The sequence below is a fragment of the Lepidochelys kempii genome, chromosome 1, assembly GCF_965140265.1.
Source record: "Lepidochelys kempii isolate rLepKem1 chromosome 1, rLepKem1.hap2, whole genome shotgun sequence".
Taxonomy (NCBI): Eukaryota; Metazoa; Chordata; order Testudines; family Cheloniidae; genus Lepidochelys; species Lepidochelys kempii.
Window position 1 is genome coordinate 229,638,830 of NC_133256.1, and position 26,373 is coordinate 229,665,202.

General features: G+C 42.0%; 1 protein-coding gene across 2 annotated transcripts in view; it reads right to left on the bottom strand.

Annotated features, from left to right (window-relative positions):
- Positions 1-26,373, bottom strand: part of STK38L (serine/threonine kinase 38 like) — a 58,392-nt gene that overhangs the window by 26,440 nt on the left and 5,579 nt on the right. Inside the window, exons 1-2 of one of the 2 annotated variants that reach the window (XM_073317398.1) lie at positions 3,312-3,329; positions 3,002-3,122 (exon numbers count right to left, since the gene is read on the bottom strand). The exons of the other annotated variant lie outside the window; for it this stretch is intronic. The gene's annotated coding sequence lies outside the window, so the exon portion shown is untranslated. Of the gene's footprint in view, positions 1-3,001; positions 3,123-3,311; positions 3,330-26,373 lie in introns of those variants that run through there. 2 annotated transcript variants of the gene reach the window in all.

Below are 26,373 nucleotides of genomic sequence, written 5' to 3' on the forward strand. Positions count from 1 at the left end.
TTTTTGTTTCCTGTTCATTTGTTTTCTCCATGCTCCTATACACACAAATGCAGACACTACTAAACAGGGAGTCTCAGTCACTTGATTTCATTAAGCCTGATTTTTTTGGCACTAAAGCACTAGACTATAAATAGAATGGTTGATTCTAATTGAGAGTAGTTCTAAAATAAGAAAATACAAGAGTTCCTGATTAGTAAATTAGGGATCTCAGAGAAAGCTATTTAACAGATAAGAAGCTTGCCATTACTGTCATAATATAGCATAAAACCACCAAGAAAGGGAGAGAATTACTGTTGCAAGTATCCATTTCCAAAATCCCATTTGCCTCCCCCCACTCATGTCAGCCATTTCTCTATGTTGCAATTAATGCTTCCTTCAGACTAAAGTTTAGAACACATTTTGCTTACATTGTGATAGTCACATTCAAGTAGCTAACAGTTCCAGCACTGTAAACAAAATCATCCCCAAACCATCCTCTCAACTAAGGGCCTAATCCTAATAAACTCCTTTGATTTCCATGAGTGAGAGATGAAGGAGCACAGAGGTCTTACAGGAAGTGCACAGCACCTTTCAGAGTTGTATAAATTTCCACATGCGTACACCCCCCCCCCCCACACTCAGCTGGGAAGAGGCAAGCAAAATATTTAAATCTGGCCTTTATAAACAACTGATGCGGGCAGAGGGTGGGGTAGAAAAATCAAAGGAAGCCCTACTCAGAATTTTGGCTGAACACTGCATTCACTGATCTCACTATATCAATCAAAATGTTTTGAAAAGGTGCCACCCACATTTCTTGGAGATACCCATAAAAGAGCCATTAATCCACCCAAGATCATGCCATTTACATAATGGAATCATTCTATTCCTGAAGTACCATCAGAGTTGCATTAGGTTTATGGAACTATAAAGAACAGCATTTAAACCAACCAGTCTATTTCGCTTAAAGCCTTCTGGCTGAGAAACCCAAAGCCCTAAGCCCTTTTCAGCATGTCTATTACTCTGGGAAAATTGATATAAAAGATTATGACTTAGAGACATCACCACAATCTGATCAACATGAACCTTTACATTTACTACTAGTAAAAATTGCTTAGACCATACCCTCCACCCTTTTAAATCTAAAATCTTTTCTAATTGGACTGTGAAAGGAAAACTAAAGCACCAATTACTGCCTCTTCAGTCTACTCTCAAATCAGTTGTATGACTGGATTTAAATCTATGTCAGGCCCCTGCCAAATGTTCCTGAAATCACTGCTCGACTGGCGAAAACCTCAACATAGCACAGTTTCTCCTACACAAATGGCCATGCAAAGCCCCCTGCTCAAAATCTATTATTCTTCTTCAGCGTGTTGCCATGGACACTGAAATTTTGATTAAACCAAAGCATAGTGGAGCATCATAGTGTCTGTGAGATGGAACCACTTGCTATAGGAAGCCAGAAGAGAAAAGATGGAACGATAAAGCAACTTGAGAACGACTGCCCTCTAATGAAACTGACCCTCAGGAAAGTTGGGAGCATTTCCTAGCAAGAGAGAAATGAGCACACAAAACCTGTCTCTCTCATATTCAGAGCACTGCGTCATCTCCAGACTTCAGAGATTCTGATGAGATCAAATTCAGAAAGGCCAGAAGAACTTAAGGGTGAGGTAGCATTAGATCTTGTGGGTAGCTGCCAACTGACAGCAAGCATGGAGATGTTGAGTCCTGAGTCATTGCATGATAATTAGAGCCCCATTGCTACTTACACAAAATAGCTATTTACACTAAAGGTGTGGGTGGCAGAGGGAAGTGGGAAAGATGATCTAGTGGACAGGACACTGGCCTTGGACTTAGACTCAGGAAATGTAGGTTAAATCCTGGCTCAGCCACAGACTTCCTGTGGGACCTTGGGAAAGTCACTTAATCTACCTTGTGCCTCAGTTCCCCATCTATAAAATGGGGGTAATACTTCCCTATCTCACAGAGGTGTTGTAAGGATAAAATCCATTAATATTGTGAAACGTTCAGAAACTACATTGATCGGGCCATTATAAGTACATGGCTAGAGAGAATAACCATGATGACAGATCCTTCTATCAAACCTTTCCAGCTCCTTGTATTTTGTTTCGAATATTTTTTTATTTCAATCTTTTAATGGGAATTCATGCTTATGAAAAGGTGTTATAAACACTGAAAACTGAAGACATCTATTCACTCAACAGGCACAGCATGAGCAGAGGAATGAGATCTTTCTCAAATATGTTTCTTATATTCAGGGGACACTATAGTCTCCAAGCCCATTCAATCCTTGACATCTCTTGCAGAGGCTGCCAGCAACAGGGCAAATTAGTGAGAGTTACAGTGGTAGTTTTCTTGTTGTGGATAGCTCTCCAGCAAGAATTGGAATGAGGTTACTAGTCTCATTAAAGATAAACCCTCTGCACAACTTCATTAGATGGTACTATTTGCTACCACTCATCAAATTAAATGGCATTTGAACCAGACAGTGCAAATATTCTTCCCAGCCACCACCATTTTTGCAAACTGTATTTATGAAATTTTAAAAGTTAGTTTTTAACTTCTCTGAAAGCCAGGGGGAGTATGTACAAGATGGACATTGTTGCTAAGAGTAAACAATTGACAAATTGGAGCCTCTTGTATTGAGCACAAAACTTCCGATTTTCTTCCACAACTTTAACAAACATATACCAACAGCCCTACACAATAAAATGAGTTATTCAGACTACTGGGTCTCTCACATGTTAGTGGGGAAAACTTTTGAAACCTCTTTCTGCTCTTTTGGGTTTAAAATGCAATGCTTATGTATGTAGACCTGAGGATAGGGAATGCCTGTCCCTGTGACAACTATGGCCCTTTATTAAATGGTCAATAAAGACTCATTAATGCAAGCCAATACGCATTGGCGCTCCTGATTCCTAGAGATCACGGGCCTAGTTCTCTGCTGGTGTAAGCAGTCAAGACTGCATTCAAATCATGGAGCCATATCACTTACATTACACACCTGTGTGTAAGGACAATACTGAGAAATAGTTTCTTGCTTCAAATCATAGCTTCCACAGTGCTCTCAGTGTAGTAAGTTTTGTCACTTGATCCCAACTTTCTCCTGAAATCAGATATGCCAACTGCAGTTTCAAAGTAGACGGGGAGGATAGAAGGGAAAAGGCAAAGAGGAGTAAAACAGAGTTATGCTGAGGGAGTCATTCAAATGAAAAAGCACACAGTCTAGTAAAACAATTATCTTCAGAAACCCAGTTATCACCACTATATACAACAATGCAGTGTCAGCTCTTCCGACGAAGAAACCACATTACCTTTACTGTTGTACAGTTGCTTGACCAATGACAAACATAACAGCAGAGCAAAATTGAGCACCAAAACAATGCTGCCTAGTGCTATGTTTTAAAAAAATGCAAAGTGCTATCTATGCAAGTAGCAAGGAGAGGGCAAATTAAGAGCCTCAGAATATGAAAACCAGCTCTGTCCTCTCTAAATTGTTCAAATCCTCTTTAAGAGAGACAGAGGCAGGAGACTAAAAAAGAACCAAACCCACAAAAGCCACAAATAACTGCATGATTCACACCAAAAGGCAGTGGGCAGGGTCAGCTACAATGGATGAGGCAATGAAAGAGTCAGCAGCATGAGGTGATGTGACATGCTAGTGAGACACGGGGGAGGAGAAGCAGTAACCCGGACACTGGAGGCAGCTTCCAAAATATAAAATCAGCCCCCACACTAAAAGGTTACCACTTCTGTCTTAGCTTTAGTAATGCCTGTCAATGAATATCCTAAAGATGAAACTGAGGGCGAAAGAAGTCAGCTTGCATTATCCACCCTGAAGAAAGGTGTCTCTCTGCACTGTCATTTGCTACTTGTGCAGAATTTGGTATTTGTGTTGCTCACCTTTTCACTCTGCACATTCTTTTGCATCTACTCTTTTCTTGCACAGACTTCAAATCTTCATGTACATCAAATTTAATAAAACTTGATCTTCACCAAATCAATGTGTCTTTCTACTAAGGCTTAAAAATGCACTATCATAGCTGCATTACAATCCAGAAACTGGAAAAAACCCACATTGATCCAAAATCTTTGTTGAATTAAGTCTCAGAGCAATATGCAGACAAGAAAAATCCCACCTTGGTGGACTAACATTGCCATGTCAAGTATGGCGCAACATTTTGCAAACTGCCTGGGGTAGATAATAAGACTATACCAATGGTGGGCAACCTGCAGCCCGTCAAGGTAATCTGCTGGCGGGCTGCAAGACAGTGTTCACATTGACCGTCCGCAGGCACGGCTTCCTGCAGCTCCCAGTGGCCGCGATTTGCCGTTCCCGGCCAATGGGAGCTGCGGGAAGTGGCGCAGGCCACAGGGACATGCTGGTCACCGCTTCCCGCAGCTCCCATTGGCCGGAAACGGCCAATCGCGGCCATCAGGAGCTGCCGGCAGCCGTGCCTGCGGACGGTCAATGTAAACACTGTCTGGCGGCCCACCAGCAGATTACCCTGACGGGCTGCAGGTTACCTGCCACTGCTCTATACTATTGAAAAATATGATTTCGCATTTTTGAGAGAAATGAAAGATATAGTACCTGAACCAAAGTCCACTGAAGTCAACGGAAAGACTCCCACTGACTTCAGCGAGCTTTGGATCAGACCCATTAAGAATTAATCTTATTCTGGTGACCTGGGAAATATTAACTGCTAAAGTATTGTTACCCACAAGTTAGTTAGCAGATCAGTATAACTTTTCAAACACTCCCTTGTGGGACACTGAGTAGTACAAAAAAAAATTATATCCCCACATAATTCATGTTTCACGATAGCACCATCCTTCAAAGCCTCTAATTTTGTTTCCCCTTCTACTTTTAAATAGCAACTTTTACAGTCAAGTATAACAAATCAGATGCTTAACACATACACTTTTCCTTCCTTGATAATATTTCCATAAAGGTCCTTATTGATATCTTTGGCATGTGCTTTTACTACCATCTAAACTTAAGAAAAGGGAAAATGAAACCCAAAACTTCAGTACAGAGTAATGAAAGGATTAGTTCACTCCCACTTCCTCTACCCTTACATGTTCATTTACTTTACTTATTTCCCCCATTACCCAGATACTCTACAAGTATCTAGGTGGGGAACAAATATTGAGTAATATGTTTGTCAATCTAGTAGATAAATGTATAAGACAATCCAATGGCTGGAAGTTGAAGCTAGACAAATACAGACGGGAAAATAAGGCATAAATTTTTGACAGTGAGGGTAATTAACTACTGGAACAACATACCAAGGGTCGTGGTGGATTCTCCATCACTGACAATTTTTAAATCAAGATAGGATGTTATTCTAAAAGATCTGCTCTAGGAATTATTTTGGAGAAGTTCTATGCTTACGTTACATAGGAGGTCAGACTAGATGATTACAATGGTCCCTTGGAATCTATGAATCTACAAACCTTTAGTTTGTCATTATTTTCCAATATGTATTAAGCTATCTGTAACCAGGTTCATGAGTTTTACTATCTTGAGCTAGAGAATGAATTACGTTTGTTCTATCTGAGTGAACACCAAGCAATACGGAGTAAAATTAGTTCTCTCAGAACAGGCTTTACTATTTAAAAACAAAAAGCACTCAAATGTTTTGGCCATTTTAAGTAATTCTCGCCCTGCCTGTGGAATGTCCATAATAAGTCACCCATTATAACCACTTACAGTTAAAACCAGATATAGCTCCATGACTCGTCTGGCACAGCTAATGCATCAAAACAGCAGACACGCCCAACATTTGAACTTTCAGATTGTGAAAAAAATCTGCAGAAGGTATTCATAGACATGTAGAAATGAGAGATGAAAAAGACCTATTAGATCATTCAATCCATCAGACATTGCAGCTCTGTTAATGGAGACATTCGGAATTCTCAGAATACTGAGAAGGAGAGCCTAGAAAATAGCTAGGAATTTAATCAGTTAAATTTATCCAAATGCCCATCTGTTGTGTTCAGCATAGAAAAAGTAATTGTTCTGTCAATAAGGCCATGTCTACACTAGTGAGCTTATAGTCGCACAGCTGTAAGGATGCAGTTGCACCACTGTAAGATCGGTCATGTGGCTGCTCTATGTCAACAGGTGAGAGCTCTCCCATCAACATAATAAAACCATCTCCATAAGCAGCAATAGTGCTGTGCCTTAGTCCGGCAAAATTTTTGTCACTCAGGAGTGTGGGTTTTTTTCATACCCCCGAGTGACATAAGTTTTGTCAACATAGGTGGGAGGGTAGACATGGCCTTAGATTTTAGGAAGACTTTAGTAAGCATCTGAAACAATGGGCCAAATTCAGAGGGGATCTGTAAGATAATGTAACTTAGATCCCCTTACATTCAGACAGAATCATATATTCTGTCTACCCAAGTGTAACAGAGGGTTTTATCGAGACTAGGAAAAAAAAGTGCTTTTTAAAAACATTGTGTTAGATACCAGGATTTAAAACATATCTCAATCCCTAGAGCAGCCACAGTTTAACACTGTCACAGTCATGTCAGCAAATTGTATCAACCATGAGCAACTAAATCTAGGTAAAAGTGTTACCATCCTACATCTAGCCTACATCAAAAAAAGCTGAGGTCTGTAAATACTCTACATACTCTCACCTGCTTTTCCTCATCTACATGACATACCCTTCATTAAACCACAATCAGCTAACACGGGTTGTGGTGGCAGAAAACTGTATCTATTCTAGGTGTTGATTCAAAAGACCCCTTTTGTTAGCTACATTATTTTAAAAAACACCTTTTTTCTAGTCAAAACAGTCACAGAGTACAAATGAGTTCTAAGGGAGTTTGTCTGAACTCAGGGAGGGTAAGTAATACCACCTTACTCACTACCTTTTAATTTGGCCCAAGGAAATTAATCTTCTTTTTCATTACAAAACACTACCAGTAATGATAAGGAAATATTTCCAAATATGGAATATAAACTGAATATTGGAGTTCTGTTGCACTTAAGGATTTCCTGCTATTCAACTAAGTACAGCAGAAGTAACCTCCTGAAAACAACAGGCTGTGATTCATTGCTATCCTACTTTCAATGAGCAGCAAGCAGGGGGACTGACAAATGCAAATTCATTTCCCCAACAGGAAAACATACTGGGCGGGTAAAAGCTATGCACAAAAAAAGGTTAATTTTTCACCCAGCTCAAGTGGTAAAGAAACATTTGACTCAAAATACCGCAGTATTTGTTTTGGTTAGCAATGGAGATGGTGGTTACCTAAAGTTTAGAACCACTAATCTACCAATAAGGTCACTTAAGGACCTAAACATTTAACAATACCTACATGCTGCAATTATGGCCTCTATATTCCACTATCAATAGTGGTTCTCTCTATTCCTATGATAACAGTACAATTTTGAGACATCATGTACCCAATATATACAGTCAAAGCTTTATTTGTTCTGCTCAAGTCTTACCAAGCTCAGTCTCTTCAGAGCTTCTCTCTTGACAAACTATTTTCAAAAGAAAGTATTTGCTCTTTGATTGGACAGGGGGCACTAAGATTTCAAAATACTTTGCAAATATTAATGAACATTGCTGTGAAATAGGTAAGGATCATTATCTCCATTCTAGAAAGAAGGAACCTGGGAATGTGGCACCTATGCTGTACCACCACCACGGGTCATAAAGAAGTGCCACCATGACAGGGTAATAGAATAAAAGGTCCTGATTTAAAAGAGGTGCTGAGCACCCATATTTCAGCCGACTATAATGGGAGCTGTGTATTCTTAGGAAAATCAGGATGGCATCCTGACTTCCAGTCCTGGACTGTGTTAATGTGTCTCTCTCAAAAGTTACTGTAAGATTTGAAACAACTTTAATTTTGTTTAGAATTTTTGTTATTTTTGGCAAGCAAGGAAAATTATGTAGCATTTTTTCTCTAAGATAAAAACGGTTGTGTGCACTGAAACTGCACATGTCACACATCACCTTAGCTTGCAATATTTTTTCTTCCTTGTCATAGGACTCCTCTTAGCAGGGTTTGAAAACAGTGAATTGCTCTCTGGCCCAAAGCACTTAAGCGAGTGCTTAATCTTGGGCTGTTGCTTATGTCCAACCCTCTTCAGCAAAACACTTGTTTTAAGCCCCACTGAATTCACTAGGACTTAAGCACATGCTTAAACATTTTGTTGCAAAATCTGGGCCATGAAATAATGAAGAACAAAGCAAGATCAACTGTTCAGAGGCCTCTCACAAACTTTCTTTGTCTTTCTTAATTACTTATTGCGTTTCTGGTTCTAAGGAAAACTATACCCATTTCTTTTTAGACCCTCCTTCAAAAAGAATGTAACACTTCTCACCAGGAATAAACAGTGGAAAAGTATCTAAAGGTATATTTTTTCCACAGATGACCTTTCTGAGCCTGTGATACCATCATGGTGAAAAGACATCATCTAACAGTGTGTGGGATTTCTATGTGCAAGACTATAAAAATAATAGTAAAAATAGTAAGAGAAGTGGCTTCTGATAGGCCATTTTCCATAAAAGTCCCTTGACAGTGGAATTCCATTCTACCCATGATTCAACAGAGCCCAAATCTGTTGATCTTCAGGGCATGCTGCAAAGACCATCCATTTTCCTAGGAGTTCAGGGGCGGCAGGAGCACAAGGAGACTCTTGTGGTCTGAGAAGGGTATTGTTGAGGCTTGATTTTCATTTTTTGATTCAATATTTCTGGTGTGGAGGGTAAAACAACACTGAATTTATTCTTGTTTCTATGGTTGCATTTTTAATGTATCCAAAGTCTTCCAAGTCTTGGACAGGCACTTTAAAATCATATAAAATAAAATAAATGCAATAAATACACATGGTAAATCTATGCTAGCAAATAAGAGGAGCTCTAAAGGAGAGGCAAAGGAGAAACTGGATGAGTTGTTGTGGCCTGTTTTGTGCAGGTGGTCAGATTAGATGATCTAATGGTCATTTCTGGCTCTAAAATCTATGAATGCAGATAGAACTGTGTTGCTGGGAGCTGGTTCAATGGCCACTGCTGACAGATTCTTTTCTGATTTTGATTTTTGGAGCAGGAGCCAGTCAGTGGATAAAGCAGATGCTGTGCGAAGCAGGAGCCTGCTGAAGAGATGATACGTGGGACACACACAGATGATTGAAAGTACCTTCTAAGTGCCTGGACCTGGAGCTGTGGAGATGGATGTAGTGGGTAGAGCTCCCCCCCACATAGAGCAAAGTTCAGCCCACCCATGCTGCAGAAGGAAGAAGAAAGATTATTTCAGGAAGGGACCATGAGACTAGCAGCGAGGTCCCTACAGCAATAAAGACAGCTGCAAAAGGAAAACATTTCCATCCTGTTTTAGTATCAGGTAACTCTAGAGTATAAAATCAAGTGCAATACTATTCTAATTTTGCACTCAGACAGACAGTAGCTCTGTAGCTACACTCAGCATCACAAGAAAAGACACTCTTCAGCAAGAAGGTGTCACAGGCTCAGAAAGATAAACAGACTCAAACTTTATTTTCAGATCTATTTCAGAGAATCCAAGGGCATCCCCAGCAAGGTGTGTGTTTTACCTCTGAGCTCTCTGATGCCTGGACTGAGATAAATCTTATTCTCTTCTATATAGCTTCTTATACTGCTCTCATGACTGTAGTATCTGAGTGTATTAAGTAACATGCTAACATCTGCCACACATTTGTTCTCTCATCTTTCCCCCAGGGAGAGAAGTGTGTGCAGTGGAGTGTTTTCTTTTGGCTTTTTCTATACACACACAGACATACACATTACTATATGTTTATATTGGTGCAGACAGGTCAAAAAAGGCAAAGCTATATCCACACTGTAAGAGTGACAGCAGCAAAGCGGCAGCGATGCCACTATAGTACAGATGCTTCCTATGTCGATGGAAGGGGCTTTTCCATCAGCATGGTTAATAGACTTCTCTGAGAGTGGGTAGCTATGTTGACGGAAGAATTCTTCCATCAGCCTAGCTGTCTCTACAGTGGGGGTTAGGTTGACCTAAATACAGAGCTTGAGGCACGAAATTTTTCACGGCCTTGAACGACATAGCTAGGTTGATCTAATTTTTAAGTGTACACCTGGCCTTAGAGGGGAAGGTGCTAAGGTTTGTGATGGGCCTTTGTTTCTGTGGGACTTGACTCCAGTCTTGGGCTTGCCCTGGAGACAGCTCAATCAAATGGATGGCGTTTTCCTTTAAATTAATCTCTACCACTCAATAGTTCAATTAAACTGTTTCCCCGTTAAATGATTGCTGCATGCCAAGGTGTGGGCAAAAGTCTTGGCCACCATTTCAGCATATAAAAAAAATGAGGGAAAAGGAGCAGAGGGTAGCTGCTTGTCTGTTTAGATTACATAAAAGCACCAAGGCTCCATATAAATACAATTAAATACAAATATGATTAAAATGTCAAGTACAAACAACATGAACACATTGCCCAGTGACCATTAGTTACATTCTGTTTAAACCAACTTTTGCCTGCTCGCTGTGAAGAGGAGAGCGTTAAAAGGCTTTGAAAACATAGTAAGATTAATACATTCCCATGTCTCCCTAGTTCAAACTATATTAACAAGGGAGACCATTCTTTTGATTGATCTCATTGAATAGAAGGTTAGTCATATTAAAAATTAGAGACCGTCTCCTAGATGATGTCTTATATATTGTACCTCTCCATATTACTGATGAGCTGCTACATATTATTGATAAATAACTGTGGCCACATTTACAAAGCCTAAAAAAGCTTTCTGCCATGTGTTGCTTTGTTCCTGCATGCTGTTCAGAGTCCACACATGGACAAGCCAGATCAAACAGTGGTGTTGTTGACATGGGGCAGAAGGCTCTTCTATGCATTCGGGGTTGACATTTCTTATGTTTTGATCTGGGCAGTCTGATCATACAACCTAGCGTTTGCTAGCCAGCTTGTCACTAATGAAAGCGATGGCTGGAAGAACATATATGTTTGACTTATGACAACAGCAGGAACATCCAACCCCAAGGGCCTTCTTCAGCTCCTCTTACACATTCCTAATCCTGGCAAATCTCCCATTGTCTTTAATAGGAGATTTACCTGCAAAGGTAGTGCTGAATATGTCATCTACTAGTGATAAAGTTAGACAATCCTTACTGCAAAAACAAAGACACATGCTTGGGTCTGGCTGCCGATACTAGCATTTAAGAAATGAACAACTGAAAAGTTACCCCTGTTTTAGATGCATATTATGCATGTACAAAGAGAAAGGATGCTTCTGTGGTTAAGACAGAGGAAATTGTATTAAGTAACTTAGAAGATTTGGGTTCTGTTTTCACCTCTGTCAAGGACTTCCTGTGTGACTTTAGGCAAAACACTTGCGCTGTGCCTTAGGTTCCCCATGTGTAAAATAGGGATACCATTTCTCTACTTTACAGGAACATTATTAACTAATCCATTTTAGAAGTTCTCTTAAAATAATTTATAGTATTTAAATTGGTTGACCAAAACTCATCTCTCTCTCTTCGGGGGCTGGGTTAAATGTTTTAGCATGTATCCTACAATGGGACCCAAATGGACAAACCCACCAGATCTGACTGTAGTGACTGGAAGCTATTATTAGTATACCTATTCCATCTGAGTCATCATTGTATATATTGATACATATTCGTGTATTTTTTGATAGAGTGAGATAAGCAAGTATACTTTACTCTGAAAAGTGTAAATTACATAGGTGCCCCGAGCACAGGATGAGCACTTATTTTGGTTTCATAAAGTGAAATAAAGAGAAGATGACAAAAGGAAAAGAACTACTCCAAATATTAACAATTTAATGCAAGTGACCAGTTCGGTTTGGCAATAACATTTCCCAATGTGGTTACATTTTCCCTTGACTAAAAGCAAAATGTTGCTACTAGGAGTTCAGTAGAATATATTTAACTGAATGTCTCTCTAATCAACATTTACATATTCTTTTACTCATATGCAAACAAACTGTGTTAGATACTTTAAATCAGCTCTCTTTAAAAATATTGCCAAATGCACGACACCTGGCTATTTTTCAAGTTTCCTTGTAAAGACATACGTGTAAATATATCAGAAATATAGTTTGCTGCAAATATGTTTTAAAATGGAGAGAGAGAGAGAGCATTTTTATTTCACAACACAGAACAGAGCTAGCACCATTTTCCCTTTATGCATTATGAAGCGACAAGCCACATTACCAAAGAAAAAGAAAACATTAAGGCCGATAGCGTGGAGCTGCTCCAAAATCAGGGTCAAGCCGTATGAGTTCTTTATAGTTATGATTATTCCTAGCAGATAAAAAAAAATGAGTGCTAAAATTATAACTTTTACTAAAAACTATTTTAAAAGGGCTCTTGTGATCAGAAGAGTGATTGCATAAAAGCAGCACTTATTTATTCAACTGATCAGCTCCCCATCTGTATTCAGAGTCCAATCTGCTTAGTCTAGTGGCAAAAATACATTTTCACTAATATGAAACCATCTTTGCCTTAGACATCAACACAGCTATAGGAAAGGGAGCTGGATTTTATTCTAACTCATGCATCCTCAGACAGTGGTGTTGGAACAATTTTTATAGTGGGCATGCTGAAAGCCTTTGAACAAAACTGTAAACCCCCTATATAATGGAAACCACTTCAAGCCGGGAGTACTGCCGCACCCCCAGCGTCCCTAGTTCCAGCACCCCCTGTCCTCAGACTAAGTAGGGCTACGTCTTCACTACCTGCCGGATCGGTAGTGATCAATCTATCAGGGATCGATTTATCATGTCTTATCTAGACGAGATAAATCAATCCCCGAATTGACACCTGTACTCCACCTTGGCAGGAGGAGTAAGTGGAGTCGATGGGGTAGCCGCCGCAGTCGACTCACCGCCGTGAGGACAGCCAGGTAAGTCGAACTAAGATACTTCAACTTCAGCTACGCAAATAGCATAGCTGAAGTTGCATATCTTAGTTCGAACCCCCTCCCCAGTGTAGCTTAGGCTTAAGATTCTTAGTGGGGCTATAAAAGCAGAGAGGAAGCTGCTGCAGTGGCAGCTCCCTAGAGGGAAGGGTGTGTCCTCTCCCTTCGTAGCTTGTTGAAAGTTGCAAAGATCTCTGGTGGTTGTTACCGAGTGTTCTGAGTTGCTTTGTTCTTGTTTTGAATATTCTTTGTGTTAATAAAGTCAGAAAGGTACTTGAACTGAACTACAGTTTGGGGGTTTATTTTACCTCCTCAGCAGCAGATGTTTCATTTCTTTAGAATCTTCCATCCAAAGATCTCAAAGCACATTGCAAATATTAACTAACAGAGCCACACAGCAGATCCGTGGTATGGGTGGGTCAGTAGTATTATCCACATTTCACTACTCAGGAAACTGATCTGCAGAGGACTAAATCCTGTAGTTACCAGAACTCTATGGATTTCAAACAGGTATAAATTAGGGCAGGATTTGGCCAGAGACACCCCCATCACACGGGACGGCTGTAGCAGAGCTGGGAATAGAACCCAGATCTCCCAATTCCCAATCCTCTGTCTTCATAGTAAAAAGTCAATATTGGGCATATATACAGTGCTTACCACCTGTAGAGATCAAAGCATTTCACACTTGAGGATAAAGATCTCTATTCTCATTTAATAGTTGGGGAAATTGAGATACAGCAAAATTAAGTGAATTAGCCAAAATCATTGTGTGAGCCTAGCGTTCAAGACCCAATCTCTAGTTTTCTTTCCATGTATTTATGTTTTGTATACAGTGCCATAGTCACATGGCCATACTTTGTCCAAGTCATTATACATACATACAACACAGAGCACCTCTTTTAAATCCTGGTAAGAGGAAAGGAAATGTTTTATTTGAATATCTTTTTTAAAAAAAAAAATCAATCAAGCAAAATATGTAATTTATCAAAACTACATACTCAGCAAAGGAAGAGTTGAGAAACAATCTCTGTAATCCCAGATGTAACCAGCTGCTCACAACTAAGAATTGAAATAAGGTCAATATTTGAGCCTTTGGGAGAGGCAAGCTATTTCTCTGGAAAGACGTCCACATGTTCTCATAAGGAAATATGTGTTTGAAAACTGAAGATTGTGCACTTAAGGAAAAAGAAACAAAACTAAGTATCTATCGGTGCTCATAAGATTTAGCATTCAAAACTAAGCGAGATAGAAAAAAGCTCTATGCAGTTTAAATAAGAGAAGATTGAACAAATAACAAAAAAATCAACTGTTTAAATGAAGACTGAGCCAGATTCTTCACGAGTACAAGCGCATTAATTCCAAGGGAGTCCCATCTGCTTCTACCACTGGTGTCTCTTAGGCTCAGAGGTTTTAGCAGCTGCTATTACGAAGCAGATTCTGATGCTCTTCCAAACACAGTTAAGAACATTCCAACTACATCATGTACCACGTACAGTCTCTGAATTAACAAGATTTTGTTTGCAATTGCAGTGATATTTTATCAAGGTTATACCAACTGAATACCAAGGGCAAGAGCAAAGCAGTGCATGTACACTGCAAAGCACAGCTGGGATTTCACAGTGGCCTTGCCATCACTGGCTTTTTTCCTGGAAAATTTTAATCCAAACTCGCATCAAACAGTTAAACGACTATTTTTAACTTGTACTTCACTTTAGAATATTGGGTAATTTTAAGAGGAACCAGATGGCGACAGATTCAGAACCTGAGTGCATAGGTCATGTAATAAACCAGACTATTTCTCTTCCTTCCCCACTGACTGAAATGGACCTTTGATTTTAGTTTGTTAGAAATTCAACTAAATTGCAAGTACTACAAGTACAATTCAGATCAGTGGTGGGCAACCTGCAGCCAATCAGGATAATCCACTGGCAGACCGCGAGACAGTTTGTTTAGATTTGCACAGCCGCCCGCATCTCTCAGTGGCCGCAGTTTGCTGTTCCCGGCCAATGGGAGCTGCGGGAAGCGGTGCAGGCCTCAGGGACATGCTGGCCGCCGCTCCCATTGGCCAGGAATGGCGAACCACAGCCACTGGGAGCTGCAGGTGATTGTGCAAATGTAAACAAAATGGCGGCCCCCCAGTGGATTACCCTGATGGGCTGCGTGCAGCCCGCAGGTTGCCCACTACTGATTCAGATCAATGTTGGTGGAACTTGATCATCGGTATTAAACTCTAACATGGACATTCTTTGGCTGAAATGACAAAAGCTTATTCGCATGATTAATCTTCATGCAGTTGGCTTTGTTAAGCAGATAGAGATATACTGAGAAGAACAGAGAGTATGAGTGTCCTGTGAGGAAAGTTTCAGTGATTTTGAATTTTGGATGTTTAGTGAACTGCTCCTAAATTCGGTGAATTAATTAATTATGGCTATGAAATTTGCTACTGCAAAAGGCAGCCTGAGGATCTTAAAGGGCAAATAAGAACTGTGTTTCGAACGTAAAAAAAAGCGGGGGGGGGGCGGGGGGGGCAGAAAAAGTAATTTTAAAAAAAATGTTCCTTTCAAGGCTCTCTTTATATTTCATACACAAACAAAAAAGATCATTTGAATCCTTTGCATATCGCCTTTTAAAAGTAACATGCAGTCAAAATGCAATTATTTCTTTTGACAAAAAGCTCTTGTTCCCTGGCGCAGCCCTCCCTGCCTGGCGGCGCGGTCGGGACGCACTGAGGACAGTCCGCCCTGGTTGACAGTCGTGTTGGAAGCAGGAGGACCTGTCCCCCTCACAGCCCCCGTACCGCACCTCCCGCGAGGGGGGAAGCAGGGGGCCAAAGGGGAAGGTGCGGCGGCGGTCATCTCCCTCAGCCCCAGGATGCGGCGAGAGTCAATGAGAATTTTGTCACAGATTTTAATGTGAGCAGAACTGGGCCCTATATCAACAGAGCAGACTTTTTTCTGGGAAAGAGCAATGCTCTTTGAGCAACTAACCTGAGCCACACAGGACTTTTGGAGGTATTAGAAATACCTGTTGTTGTTTTTTTCTCCCCCCCCCCGCCCCAAGTATTTTTAAAATACTTTCTTCTGGTCTTTAGTAAATACTCATTTAGGGCTTGTCTACACAACTGCTTAAGTCAATGTAACTTACATCACCCAGGGATTTGAAAAAGCCACCCTCTGGGCGACAAACGTGACACTGACTTAAGCGCTGTCCCACCAGTGCTAAGTTGGTGGGAGACGCTCTCCTGCCGACACAGCTTCCGCCTCTTGTTAAGGTGGAGTAATGCCAATGGGAAAGCGCTCTCCTGTCAGCATAGTGCATCTTCACCAAAGGTATTAGAATGTAATCAATGTAGTTTCCCCTTTAAATAATATTGGCTAGCTAAATTTTGCATCATTTAAATAGGAGTTTGAGAAAAAAGGAGATTCCCTTGGCCTCTTCTCCCCTACCCCCCATCAAACACACAGAATATTATATTCTTTTTTTTTTTCGTGGGGAGAAAACCCAAGAAAAAGCATAGGCAGGTGCCAAAGTCAATTGACCATGTGCAAAATAACACTCCATATGTATATGGAAAGTCTACTTATTGTAAGTGACTTCATCTTGTAAATCAGATGCTTTGTTGACAAGATGATCACCACCCTTGAATACAAGGAAGCTGCACCCAAAGTACAAATTCAGTCATTCCAGACAGAAGTCTGACCTGCCATCCAAGACAAATATGGAATTTAATCTGTACTGCACTGAATGGGATTTATTAGTTTGCAATATCTGGAAATCATTTACTTTACCATTAGAAGTGTTACTTAACCAATCTTTCTGCAGTAAAACCCAGCCCTGCTGCCTTGGAAGCAAAGGGCACGGGGGGAAAAGCATTTAGATTTTCCTCAGTCATTGCAGAATCTCACCCGGCACACTTCAGCTGCAGACAGGGCAGATATATATGCAGTGTAGCTCTCGCCTCTAGTATATTCTAACCACTCTGCATAAGGGTACAACACTTTTTCATCATCCATTGTCCAGCAGCAGCTTTTAAAGATGACATTTTAGAAGTCTATGGCACTGAGATTATGGAGACAAGAAAACATTGTACTTTTTGGATTAAAGCAGTTCGTGCCCAAACGTTTCCTCTTGTGCCCCCCCCATCACCATTACCTTTAATGGAATGCATCCATGTCCCTGCACCCCCACACTGGGAGCAGAGTTGTGGCTGGGCCATTGGCCGAGCCACGGCTAGGAGCAGGGTCAGGGCAGGGGCTGGAAGTGGAGCTGCAGCCGGGGAATGGGGCCAGAGCAGAGCTGGGTGGCGCAGCCTCACTGCCACCAGTGGGCACTGGCTAGCACCCCACTGTGCCCCCCGGTCATTCCTCCACACCCATCTAGGGCGGGCATGGCCCACAGTTTGGGGACCATTGGACTAAAGGAATGTCCTCACTCTAGGAACCAGGTGGGGTAGGCAGGGAGGTTAGATTAAAGTGTCACAACTAAGTAACTAAAAAAATGTGGCACGTATCCAGAGTAGGGACTTGTTACAGAAAAGAGATGTTTTTTGTGTAAAATGAATTGGAAGAGGGTTTAGAGGAAAGCATCCCTTAAGGAATCTGGGGAAGAGGGAGTTCAGAACTCCAAATGTCTGGCACAGATGGGAGCCAAACCCTGCCCCTTTTCCAGCTGCTTTCTCTCTCGTATTAGGGGAAGCCAGTGAGGCTTGCTGGGACCAGGTTGAGAAGGGTGAAGGCTGACGGCAGCCCTCCCAAATAGGTGGAAACGATTAAGGAAATAACGATCACCTGCACTGAATGATTTATTGTTGAGTACTCCCAGATGTTTGAAGTCATCGGTGGACAACCTGCGGCCTGTCAAGGTAATCTGCTGGTTGGCTGCGATATAATTTGTTTACATTTGCACGGCCGCCCGCAACTCCCAGTGGCTGCGGTTTGCCGTTCCCTGCCATTGGGAGCTGCGGGAAGCAGCGGCCAGCATGACCCTGACACCATCAACTTTGACCCAAAATTTCATAGAAAGGCTTCAATGAAATTTTTGAAAAAGAGAAAAAAGAACGAGGAGTACTTGTGGCACTTTAGAGACTAACAAATTTATCTATAAGGTGCCAAAAGTACTCCTCGTTCTTTTTGCTGAAACAAACTAACACGGCTGCTACTCTGAAACTTCAAAAAGAGAGTGAGTTCCAACAATTTTTTTAAAAAGCAAAAAGAAAAGGAATACTTGTGGCACCTTAGAGACTAACCAATTTATTTGAGCATGAGCTTCGTGAGCTCTCATGCTCAAATAAATTGGTTAGTCTCTAAGGTGCAACAAGTACTCCTTTTCTTTTTGCGAATACAGACTAACACGGCTGTTACTCTGAAACCTTTAAAAAGCAAAAAACTCTTTCCTTGCAATGTCTGCTACCCAAGAGCTGCAGCATTATTCCAATGCTTAAAAAACAGAAAGTGAAACTGACTAGAACTGGATTGTAAACAAAAGTGAAACTGGCTATTTTACTTTCATTGCCAGATCTGATAAAAGTAAACAGTATAAATTTAATTTTTAAATTGTTATTCAAATTCAAAACATTTTTAAAAATTATTATAAAATTATTGTATCTGGTTAATTATGCACCCTACTTTTTTTTCCTTTTCCATTTCTGACTCTCCAAAATTTATAAAATCCTTTCAGCCAGCTAGTGGACAATGGTTATAGTGTCATTTGAGGCTAAATGGCATTTCATTATTTTTAAAATTGATTGTATCCCCCTCTCTTCCTTGGCAATCACTGATATACTTTTTTTGATGCCCACACTCTGCAAAGACTTATGCAAATACACATTAACTTTAAACCATCTGAATAGGGCCACTGGAACAAACGTCATAGAATCATAGAATATCAGGGTTGGAAGGGACCTCAGGAGGTCATCTAGTCCAACCCCCTGCTCAAAGCAGGACCAATCCCCAATTAAATCATCCCAGCCAGGGCTCTGTCAAGCCTGACCTTAAAAACTTCTAAGGAAGGAGATTCTACCACCTCCCTAGGTAACGCATTCCAGTGTTTCACCACCCTCCTAGTGAAAAAGTTTTTCCTAATATCCAACCTAAACCTCCCCCACTACAACTTGAGACCATTACTCCTTGTCCTGTCCGCTTCTACCACTGAGAATAGTCTAGAACCATCCTCTCTGGAACCACCTCTCAGGTAGTTGAAAGCAGCTATCAAATCCCCCCTCGTTCTTCTCTTCTGCAGACTAAACAATCCCAATTCCCTCAGCCTCTCCTCATGTGTTCCAGACCCCTAATCTCGTCCACTGTCACCCCTAGGTCCTTTTCCGCAGAACTGCTGCCTAGCCATTCAGTCCCTAGTCTGTAGCTGTGCATTGGGTTCTTCCGTCCTAAGTGCAGGACCCTGCACTTATCCTTATTGAACCTCGTCAGATTTCTTTTGGCCCAATCCTCCAATTTGTCTAGGTCCCTCTGTATCCTATCCCTGCCCTCTAGCGTATCTACCACTCCTCCCAGTTTAGTATCATCCGCAAATTTGCTGAGAGTGCAATCCACACCATCCTCCAGATCATTTATGAAGATATTGAACAAAACCGGCCCCAGGACCGACCCTTGGGGCACTCCACTTGACACCGGCTGCCAACTAGACATGGAGCCATTGATCACTACCCGTTGAGCCAGACAATCTAGCCAGCTTTCTACCCACCTTATAGTGCATTCATCCAGCCCATACTTCTTTAACTTGCTGACAAGAATACTGTGGGAGACCGTGTCAAAAGCTTTGCTAAAGTCAAGAAACAATACATCCACTGCTTTCCCTTCATCCACAGAACCAGTAATCTCATCATAGAAGGCGATTAGATTAGTCAGGCATGACCTTCCCTTGGTGAATCCATGCTGACTGTTCCTGATCACTTTCCTCCACGTTTACCAAAACTAAAAAGTAATAGAAAGTCAACCTGAAGTAAAGAGGAAATGTATTAAAATAAAAAAATTTATATAAAACAAGCCAAGTCCATTTTATATTATTCATTCCCAATGAGACTAAGTCACATGGTTAAAGTGAAACGAGTGTTTGAAAGACAGGGGTCTTAGACAGTAAGCTCTCAGGGTAGGGGCAGTGTCTCTGAATGTGTTTTAACAGCACCTAACACAATGGGGCTTGATCCCATAGTATAAAATAATAAATCAAGGCATAGTATTTATACCACACTCCTCACTGTGATATCTGAGCATCTTAATAGGAGCAGTAACAGGTCTTGGGTGAAATCCTGCCCCTATCTGAAGTTAGTGGGAGTTTTGCCATTAACTTAATTAGGTCTAGAATTTCACCCCGTGTGTAGCGCTCCCACTGAAGTTATGGGAGATTCATATGCAAAGGGTTTAAAGGATCAAATTGATTAGTAATTGAAGCTTTTGATACAGACTCCCACGGTATTCTTGCCAGCAAGTTTAAAAAGTATGGATTGGATGAATGGACTATAAGGTGGATAGAAAGCTGGCTAGATTGTTGGGCTCAATGTCTAGTTGGCAGCTGGTATCAAGCAGAGTGCCCCAGGGGTCGGTCTTGGGGCCAGTTTTGTTCAAAATCTTTATTAATGATCTGGATGATCAGGGCCATCCCTAGACATTTTGGTGCCCTACGCAGCCCCTTCCCCCCCCCCGTGTGTGTGGGGGACTGACCCCAGGCCTCCGTGAGGGGGCAGGAGCAGGCTGGAGGGGTGGGGACAGAGGGAAACCACCCCCCACAGCACTCACTGGCAGTGCGGAGTGGGTTGGAGCCGGGTCGCTCCACTTCCCGCCACCCAGTGAGCTCAGGCCGCCTGACCCCTGCTGCAGTCCCCTGGGATGTAGCTCGGGAAAGGAGCGGGGGCTTTGGGGAAGGTGTGGAGAGGGCGTGGGGCTGGAGCGGAGGTGGGAAGAGGCAAGGCATGGCAGGGCAGAGCAAGGGCAGGGGCTTTGAGGAAGAGGCGGAGCAGGGGTGGGGGCAGCTTTCCTGGCTGGGTCAGCCAGCCGGGGGACCAGGCTGGCCACTGGAGCAGCACACAGCTGCATAGGGCACCAGGAAATTTGGTGCCCCACATTTCCTGGTGCCCTACACAGCTGTGTAGTTTGTGTATGGGTAAAGATGGCCCTGTGGATGATGGGATTAATTGCACCCTCAGCAAGTTCACAGATGACACTAAGATGAGGGGAGAATTAGATATGATGGAGGGTAGGGATACGGTCCAGAGTGACCTACATAAATTGGAAGATTGGAAGATTGGACCAAAAGAAATCTAATGAGGTTCAACAAGGACAAGTGCAGAGTTCGGCACTTAGGAAGGAAGAATCCCATGCACTGCTACAGGCTGGGGATTGACTGGTTAAGCAGCAGTTCTGCAAAAAAGGACTTGGGGATTATAGTGGACGAGAAGCTGGATACGAGTCAGCAGTGTGCCCTTGTTGCCAAGAAGGCCAACGGCATATTGGGCTGTATTAGTAGAAGCATTGCCAGCAGATTGAGAGAAGTGATTATTCCCCCTCTATTTGGCACTGGTGAGGCCACACCTGGAGTATTGCATCCAGTTTTGGGTCCCCCACTACAGAAGGGATGTGGACAAATTGGAGAGATTCCAATGGAGGGCAACAAAAATTATTAGGGAGCTGGGGCACATGACTTATGAGGAGAGGCTGAGGGAACTCGGGTTATTTAGTCTGCAGAAGAGAAGAGTGAGGGGGGGTTGATAGCAGCCTTCAATTACCTGAAGCGGGGTTCCAAAGATGATGGAGCTCAGATGTTCTCAGTGGTGGCAGATGACAGAACAAGAAGCAATGGTCTCAAGTTGCAGTGGGGGAGGTCTAAGTCGGATATTGGGAAACACTATTTCACTAGGAGGGTGGTGAAGCACTGGAATGGGTTACCTAGGGAGGTGGTGGAATCTCCTCTTTTAGAGGTTTTTAAGGCCCGGCTTGACAAAGCCTTGGCTGCGATGATTTAGTCGGTACTGGTCCTGCTTTGAGCAGGGGATTGGACTAGATGACCTCCTGAGGTATCTTCCAATCCTAATATTCTATGAAGATATTATAATCCTAAATTGGACAGCTCCATCCTTCTGTATATATTCACACAAGTTTTTGCAAAATTTAAGTAAAAATTTTAATCCCATTAATTTTGTTTTCCTATACAGTGGTTATTACATAAGAACATCCATAGAGGGTCAGACCAATGTCCAATCTAGCCCAATATTCGGTCTTCTGACAGCGGCCAATGCCAGAACCTTCAGATGGAACGAAGAGAACGGGGCAGTTTTGAGTGATCTATCCCATCATCCAGTCCCAGTTTCTCACAATTGGAGGTTTACGGACACCTGGAGAATAGTACTGCATCCTTCACCGAACTCACTAACAGCCATTGATGGATCTATGCTCCCTGAATTTATCTAATTTTTTTTGATGCAGTTTATACTTTTGGCCTTCACAACTTCCTCTGGCAATGAGCTCTGCCGGTTGGTTGAGTTGTGTGAAGAAGCACTTCCTTATGTTTGTTTTAAACCTGTGCCTTGGGGGACCCCTAGTTCTTGTGTTATGTAAACGAACAAGCAACACTTCCCTGTTCACCTTCTCCATACCAGTCTTGAGACCTCTGTCATATCCCTCCTTAGTCATCATTTGTATAAGCTGAACAGTCCCAGTCTTTTTAATCTCTCCTCGTAGGGAAGCTGTTCCATACCCCTCATCATTTTTGTTGCCCTTCTCTGTGCCTTTTCCAATTCTAATCTATACTTTTTGAGATGGGGTGACCAGAACTACATGCCGTATTCAAGGTGTGGGTGTACCATGGATTTATATAGCAGCATGATGATATTTTCTGTTTTATTATCTATCCCTTTCCTAATGGGTCTTAACATCCCGTTAGCTTTTTTTTTTTTTGGTAGATGAATATTTTCAGAAAGCGATCCATGATGATTCCAAGATCCCACTCTTGAACAGTAACAGCTAATTTAGACACTATCATTTTGTATGTATAGTTCGGATTTTTTTATTCCCTAATGTGCATTACTTTGCACTTATCACTGAATAAGCCACATCACTTCAAATCTTTGCCCAGTCCTGCATTCCTTGCACACCTGGAGCTCCAAATGATGTCCGAGTGTTCCTTCCTGTGCAAGGAATGCACGATCAGGCCCCTTATTGTGCATAATTAGCTGTAATTAGAGCTGACTGTAAAGTAGTCAGTAGGTGCAACAAAAAGCTTTAATTTTTTTAAAGAATTTGTGGAAAATTTTTTCAACTTCATTGATTTGTCAATAAAAAAAGACCTCCCGAAAAATCAAAAATGTTCAATTCTTTTCCTCTGTCTTTTTTCAGTAACAAAAGGGAAATAAGAAAAAGGGGGGAACGGGGAGAAAAACAGGAGAAGCCAAGATCCTATTTCCTGCACCTCTGAAAACAATTTTAAAAAATCCTGACTATTTTGTGGGGTGAGGTGGGGGAGGTTCCTCTCTGCACCCCAGTCAAAAAACTGCAAAAGGTTTCATTTTTAAAAACAGTTGTCATTTTAAAAAGTTTTAAACAAAAAAGAAATCAGATGTTTCCACTACAATGCTTTTTTTCTTTTTTTTGGCATTAAACATTTCTATTAAGGCACATGTTCTGTCTTTTTAAATCCTTGCTCTCCTACCAGCATAATGTAGAAGAGATATCATCCAGGTTTAAAGTTTATATAAAGAAAAAAGAGATGGGGGTGTGTGTGGAGGGGCTGGAGATGCTGCAGCTGGTGGCTCTTACCCTGCACCGGGCTCAGCTGCTAGTCCCAGCTGGGGAGGAGAACAACAGGACTTCCTCTTCCCCTGCAAGTAGTCGTCGTGGCCAGGTCAGACCCACCCTCAGAAAACTCCCTGGCTGCAGGAAGCTCCGCACCCCCCACCCTTTCCTGCACCCATTGCTCTTCAGTCACAAGGGAGGGGATCACTTTACGAGGAGATGCTCCCCAAGCCACCCAACTCCCCTGCATCCAGAGCGCCCCGTATCCAGAGCCCTCTGCACCTTAAACCCCACTCCACCAAGCCACACCCCCTATATATGGAGCCTCCTGCACCCAGACCCCCCTCCGAGCCCCTCCCCACTGCATCCAGACCCTATGCCCAGTCCACCCCCTGCTGAACCCCCTGCACTCACCCCCCCAACAAATCCTACCCCCCCACACACCTGGACCACACTGATGAGCCCCCCGAATACAGACCCCCACCCCACTGAACTCTAATCAGCTGCATATGTACCTCCCTCACCAAGCCCCACTCCCCCAACACCCAGACATCCCCCACTGAACTCCCTACACCCAGACCCGCCTCTGCTGAGCCCTAGCCACCTTCACCTGGATTCCCCTGCACCGAGAAACCCCCAAATAGCCTCTGTGCATCCAGATCCCCCCTGACCCAGACTGCCCCACACAGAGACCTCTCATCCCACACCTGGATCCCCCCCCCCCACTCTAAGCCCCTCCACACTTGGATCTTGCCGGGCTGAGCCTACTTGTCCCCTACCTGGATTGGACAAGAGATTCCGCCTCTCTTGCTTACTGACTTGGTGCACCTGGCATGGAGGGGCAGAGTCCCAGGGTACTTCTGGAGCAGGCCTGGCCATTGTGCTGTGCCAAGGTTGGGTGCAGCCTTATTGCCGAATCTGTTTGGGGGGGGAGGAGGGCGGCTCCAGGGTGATCTCCCATCTCTGTGCAGCCAGCGGCCTGTGCTCCCCACTGCCATGTTTAAGCCCCCACATTTATTTATTGACAAATAAAATTTGCAGAATTTTAAAATATTGTGCGCAGAATTCTTTTTTCCACAGAATTTTTAATTATTTGGCGCAGAATTCCCACAGGAGTATTAACTTAATGATAGTTGTAATATTGCAGTTCAGATGGAGAATACAAGAAATGGGTTACATTTAACTGCAATACTGTCCATTTCTTCTAAGCAGGGACCACTCTAATGTCAGAACTACTGTAAATTCATGTTTTACTTCTTCCTAACAAGGTCTCCCTAACTTTTCATTATTAATTCAAATATATTTGCAGTAGTGTCCACTAGGAACTGTACAGACACATCAGGATGGTCTCCGTCCAAGGAGATCACAAATTTTATTAATCTTAGTATCACTATTTTACTTCAAGTTTGCCCAATTACTATTCTTAATTATCCAGAATATAATAATCTACCAAGAAACTGCTGGTGGTGTTTTGAACTGTTTGTAATGGGGGAAGACACATGTTGGATTGTTTTCCAAATTACCCTGTAACTGAGAAACAGTCTCACAACATCCAAACTTTCTATACAGCCATATCTGTTGAGTTGACATGCTCACATAGGAAGTGTTGCAGAAATTCATATTACTATTCTTATATTCTAAAGGAAGTCTCCTTTCCCATCAGCTGAAGCACCTGAATATCTTCTGAGGCAGGAGAGGGAGAATACCACTCAAAATTAATGGTATACAGCAGACCTTCATTAAGCCAAATACTTTATAACAAGTTTGCATAGAAAATTAGTCTATCCCATTGCTCAAGAAAGATTTGAGAGCAGAAGTCTTAGTGAGATCACATACTATTAAGACTTACTGATCATTGTACAAATAAGGAATTTACAATGGTTCTTCATTGCTGGGAGGCAACCATGCCTAATGGTTAGAACATAAAAGACCACAAGACTTTACCTTAAATGACACTTAAAACGAGTTCTAAATGACAACTGTTTGCCTTTTTTTTTTATATATATATATATATATATATACATACACACACACACCTGAATGTATGAGAGATTCCCTCCCCTTCCCACAGCACACATTTTAAAGCAGGCTTGCTCTGGCTTTTTTTATAAAGATGTAGTAGAAACCAAGAGCCATACTGTGAAGAATTTCAAGTGGTGAAAGGAACAAATTATTTTAAATAGCAAAGGCGAAGCTTAATTTAGCAAGTTTCTTTAGACACAAGAAAACTTTCGATTTACAGAAGTGAAATACAACAGGTCAGTCATGAGGAACGCTGTGCCAGCTGTTCAATCAGAATGTTTTACCACCACAGCTGGGCAACCAAGACAGTGCAAAGAAAACCTAGTGATAAAAGTGTATGTGCAGGATGTTGCAAAAGGGTGACGCCAGTGATGAAAATTCCTTCTTCCTTCCCCTGTTAACTTCTCTTAACAGTGTGAACGCAGCTAAACACACACTGCTTTCTAGGACATGTAGCTGCTGTAAGTCCTGAGATAAAAAACACCAGCCCTAGGAAATAATTCATTCAGAGTGTATTTGCTACACAAACATCTGCAAACTAAGAGTCACAACTGCACTAAATAGTAACTTGGGTTAACAGTTGGCCATTACATGTCTTAGTAACAGCAAACTCTTTCATTGGTGTCCGATTGCTCGGTATCCACTAGAAAAGCTCATTTTCATCTTTTAAAAATCCCTGACTTTTCAGTGAAA